This window comes from Mercenaria mercenaria, chromosome 12, assembly GCF_021730395.1.
Source record: "Mercenaria mercenaria strain notata chromosome 12, MADL_Memer_1, whole genome shotgun sequence".
In the NCBI taxonomy this organism is placed as follows: domain Eukaryota; kingdom Metazoa; phylum Mollusca; class Bivalvia; order Venerida; family Veneridae; genus Mercenaria; species Mercenaria mercenaria.
In genome coordinates this window covers 41,783,560-41,789,559 of record NC_069372.1, presented here as the reverse complement: position 1 = coordinate 41,789,559, position 6,000 = coordinate 41,783,560, and positions in this window count along the sequence as shown.

The following is a 6,000-nucleotide window of genomic DNA, read 5'->3' as shown; positions in this document are numbered from 1 at the left end:
GTAATTTTTTAAGATGTATATAATTCATTACATTGATTTTGTTGTTGTTGTTGTTTGTTATTTTTTATTTGTTTGCATATACACTCCACTGTGTAGCCATAGCTAGTTCCATCCATTGCTAATCAATCGTAAGCCCAGCAAAGAGTCATTTTGTTTTTGCTAACCTGTTACGTAGTGACAGGATGAGCTTTTGTGATCACCCTTTGTTCATCGTCTGTCCGTCCACAATTTCTTGTGAACACGATAGAGACCGCACTTTGCGATCAATTTTAATCAAACTTGCACACTTGTATTGGCATAATATCTCGGTTCCTTTCGAAACTTGGCCAGATCTTATCATGGGTTCAAGAGTTATTGCACCTTAAAAGGCCAAAATTTGGTATTTTGGCTTGTGAACACGATAGGGACCACATTTTGCAATAAACTTTAATCAAATTTGCACACCACTTGTATTTGCATTATACCTCGGTTCCTTTCGAAAATCATGATTATTTCTAGGCCAAGATTGAAACTGGTTTATGTTGGGTCAAGGCCAAGTTTTACAGGTGAGCGATATAGGGTCATCATGACCCTCTTGTTGTGATGTTTGAATGAAATTTATTACATCTGAATATGTAAATGAACAATTTTAAGCATGGTTTTTCATAACTTAGTTCTTCACAATTTTATAAACAGAAAGTAATGAAGTAACTTCATTGTTGTTGATAACACAGAATAGAGCCTATGTATGCATTACTGATGTTCATGTGTTTACTAAATGGCAATGTCACTATCTTTCTGAGCACGAGAATATATATATATATATATATATTGTGATTTTTCTTAGTATGTCCTGAAATTCTACAACTGAGTGGTTTTATCAAATTCTACATTGTGGATTATATTTTACCTTCAATGCAGAACTATCGTAATTAAATCCGAACATAATTAACAAAATAATTGTTACATAATGCAAATTCATGTCCGTAGAGATAATTTATCAATTTACATGAACCAGTGTATGACATGTTTTTGTTCCGAAATTCCTAATTACGTGTTTCAAGAATAGAGTATAAATAGTTTAAGGCGTTGACCTTATTTCATTTCTTTCTTTTTTTCTTTTTGAACGTTCTTTATAATTTACAAAGAAAATGTTTTTAAGACGTTTTCAGCATGAGCATTTTATGCGATCTTTATTAGAGAATAAATGCAGTGAATACATTATTTGTTTAAATGTGTAAGGTTATACCACTGTATAGCTGAGTTTTATAATAGAACAGAGCAGAATAGAATTTAGAAAACCTGTACATAGTACATCAGCATGCATAATAAACAACATCTGGTTCAATCTAAAAATGGTTTCTATTATCCATTTCAAGGACATGCTATTACAGATCCCATCTTCAATAAATGACAGACAGACAGACAACAATACTTAATATATGGATAAATATAACGATAAGCATATTCTTCAAAGTGCCATCTATTTATAAAACAGATTTTTTTATATAGTTGCAGCAAGATCCACCTTTTGAACAGGCAGAAAGGCAAACAGGCATACAAATGTAGAAAAATAAATAACATAGGTATTTTCAATATAGTCTTCTTATTATCAAATTTCCAGATGGAAGTTATTCTGTGCTTTGAATTATATTCTAATGATAGGACCCATTTTATTCTCACAGGTTTTAAATATTTTGCACAAAATTGATTAAAGTGGACGTTGATTAATTTTGTCTTATATCCATATATCAAGTTTCCTGAAAATAATGGGTCAAAAGGATTTAAAATTACCAAGACAACACATTCTTGACTAGTTTGTTTCGACCTTTATGTCTTCGTCAGAAATAACAACGTACAAATGGGCAAATTTAAAAGACATGCTGTTAAATGCACATGCATGCTGTATATATAAACAGAACACTATCATTAATTCCTACATCAAGGAAAATCTGGCCTTAGCTTACCAACACTGTTACATGTGATTTATGGCTTTTTATTGGCTGCATGCTGGTAAACTGGCCTTCACTTCAATTATACCATGTAATTGGAGCCAACTAGGGTGCAAGTAGTTTCTACTCTCTCTCCGGGTCTGTTCCAGTAACTGTATGGTAAACCTGTCAACCTGAGTTGCTCAAATTCATTTTTCTGAAATGACTTTTAAATGCATAGTTTTGCCTCATTGAATTTTCCACATTTCTCTAAGAGGGTCCCGAACCCCACTTCTACTTTTACTCAAATTACACAGACGAGTAGTCGTATGCGTACACTTTAACCTGATTTGCTAAGGGTTTTTGTCTGAGATGGTTAAATGTCCCATTTATCTTCTATCAATTTAAAATTTCGCGGGGAGGACCCTGGAAACCATCTCTATTTTCTACTCTAGTTATGCAGCCGGGAAATGTGTACATTTCAACATGATTCTCTCAAATTCTTTATCAGAGATGTCTTAAAATGCACCATTTTGTCTTTTATAATATCAATATTCTCTTGAGGAGGACCCTTGAAATCCCATCTTTACTTGTATACCAATTATGCAGGCGACTAGTGCAAACTTTTTAACCTTATTTCCTCATATTGTTTTTCGAAGGTTGTTTAAAATGCACAGCTTTGACCCCGAACACAGCCCTCTACGTGAACTCCAATTATGTAAGCAAGTAGTGTAACATTTTGCTCAGATTTTTGTCTGAAATCGCTTGAAACTAACAGAGTTGTATTGTATAGTTTCAAAACTTTTCAAGACCTCAACTTAGCTCCAATATTGCAGACGAGTTGTGTGTACATTTCTAAAATGTTTTGCCGAGATTTTTTTTATCTGAAATAACTAAATATACACCATTTTGTCTTGCAGAATTTCAAACAAAATCTCAGGATGGGCCCCTGTAACCCTGCATTAACATATGCTACTACTCCACGTGATTTCGATAGTTGAAGAAGAAAAAATGTTCAAATTAACTGATGACCTGTAAAATCGTAGTTTGTACCTAAGTCCATATATGAAACACTATAGCGTAGTCACACCCGTAATTGTATAGTTGCTAACAACAAGTTCAGTTACAAGGTTTACTACAACTTATATTCTTACTTTATGTTTACTCATATAAAATCAAAACAGAAAAAGGATAACGAATCTTAGAACACAAATTTTATAGCACATAGATTGTATCTTGGGGTCTCACAATTAGATCTCGTCCAAAGGACTTACAGTAAAACATCTTTGATTGGTATTTAAGTTATAATTTTTATCTACTTTGGTGGCATGTCAGATATTACACATCACGCACTAGCTGGAATATTGATTAGATAGACATCATATATACCACGTCTGAATTAACATATTACTAAAGTTACGAATTATGAATTTAAACGCACGTGATAAAGCATGAAAAGTACAAGGATACTGTTAATAAGGAACGTGATGTAGCACACATATAACATCTGTTGTTTACAACATTGCAAAAAGAATTCGTGCCCCGGCAAATTGCCGGTTAAATGTTTATCTTTAACACAAAATTGAAATGCAATATACATGTAATACTTGTACATTGAATGGACATTAAAAGTAAATAAAATCAATTACAAAACAATAATTCATACACACATTATAATACAAATATGTAACTATGTTACAACACTTTTTCCGAAAGAATTCTGCCTCCGTGATTTTTTTCAGGGCTGGTCACGGCACTGATTTTTATTCATGTCTATTTTCCAAGTTAAAGCATAGCAAAAGTTCCTTCTAGGGCATATCTATATAAATATAAAATGATCATCTTGTAAAATTTTGGTTGCAATGTCTGTTTTATACTGTCAAAAAATTTCAAGTAAGTATTTACGCTAGTTATTTAACATAAATTGTTAAATCAAACAACAAATTAAATCTGTTACCACTTTCAGTAGAGTAAATCGGCAATAAGACATTGACCCGGTTAATCATTTACGATTCGATGCGTGAATTTGTTGCGCATAATTGGGGTTTGTTTTCATATATTAACTATGCATTTCAAGGTAACGATAATATTTAGTTGTTTATATTTAAATTTGCTGATATATGTCTATCTGGTCGACTGAATGTATGTTATGTTCCTCAAGAATGGAGAAAATAACATCCTCGGGTTTAGTAATATGTAATCCACGGAACGCGTTCAGTCAGAGAGTCGCCTCAATTAGGAAAGAATAGTCTAACGTGAGTTTTATTGGTCAGCTTGTAATGACAACAGCTTTCGGTATCAGTAGCTCAGTCAAGTGTGACTTATTGAACTATAATATTCCTTCTCAAGAGAAGGAATAATAAAAGGTAAGGGTAAAGGTCTTGCTTATTATCGTGTCACCCGGATAGAAGTCGGTAACCGTTCATCTAACTTGCTCGTGGCTCACGAACCGGCCTTTTTGGAACAAGTCCCATGGCAAACATCCCCCTTCGACCTCCTGATCTCGAGGAGGACGCCTTAACCACTGTGCCACGGTCACCGGTAAGTGTCGATATAAAGAACATGGAAATGTGAATAAATACAAGGGCCAATTCGCCGCCCCCCCCCCCCCCCCCCCCGTTTATCACCTGACAACTCGTTTTGTAGATTCCCAATGACAATCGTTTTCATATTAAGCTCAATATATGCATGTATGAAGACAAGGTTTTGACATGTTCATTTATAACAAAACATTTTATACTTTGCGTTGCGGATACTAAAAGGTTATTTTTGTTTATGACATCTGACCTCGATCTGAAGGTTTAAACTTGTTCTTGACCCTGAGAACAAATTGTTGGATATTTCTGAAGGAAAGAAAACTGAAATAACGGTGCTGAAGGCAAGAATCTGATATGTGTCGGACATTGACAGTCAAAGACAGTGTATAGAGACGGGCAGACACACAGATTGAAAACTTGAAAAAAGCTCGTAGAACACGAAATGCCCCCCGCCACCCCTTGATGCATTCAGTAACTGCACAAAGAACAGAACCTATTGGGTCATTGTGCACTGAACATGTGACGTTCTGACATCAAATCAAAATAAAGGGTCATTTACCAGTCATAAATGACTTCTAGATCAAATCTAATTTTAGACCAAAGCATTCTCTTGTTATTTGACAAAATATTTTAACTGTTCTGGGTCAATGTTTTACCTTTGATCTACTGATCTCAAAATCAACAGGGGTCGTCTGCTGGTCATGATCAACCACCCTATCAAGTTTCGTTAATTTCGTAATTCTAATCCTAAGCTTTCTCAAGTATCATTCTAGGACCAAGCGTTTCCAAATTATCGCCAAGAAATTGTTTAATTATTCCCGGTCACTGTGACCTTGACCTTTGACCTACTGACCTCAAAATCAATAAAAATAAATTTGCTGGTTATGACCAACTTCCCTATCAAATTTCATGATCCTAGATTTAAGCGTTCTTGAGTTATCAACCGGAAACCGATTGTTCAACATATCAAAAGACCGACAGACAGACCGACCGACTTCTGAAAAAAAAAATACTCCTCCCTCTTAGAACGGGGGCATAAAAATAGAGATTCACAACTAATTAACATGTCATTTACTACTTACAACATCGTTTTCTGAAAGACAGCTAAACAAAACTATTCACAAATCAAACTTTAAATGTACCATTATAAGTGTTGTCCAATTTTTCTATAATTTTACAAATTCAAGGCCCGTAACTCTCATATATGCATATCTATTTCAATTTTTAGCCCCAAGACTGATTAATAATTTTCTCCGACATACATTTCGCATAAAATGTTGGGAATTTGTATTTCATTAAAAAAGTATATGGTGGGTGTTATATACTAATACCTTTTATAAATGATTTCAAGGGGCATAATTCTGACCATTATTATTTACCATAAAAGGCTTGGTAGAGGTGGGTTCAACATCTAAAGTGTTCCGTTATAGATAGTAGTATTGTATTAGATAAAGATCAAAACTCTTCTAAAGAGTGCACAATTCTGCCATATTTTCAGCCTTATAGCCTACACTATTAAAACAATTTAAATTTTAATCAGTTAAAACGATTGT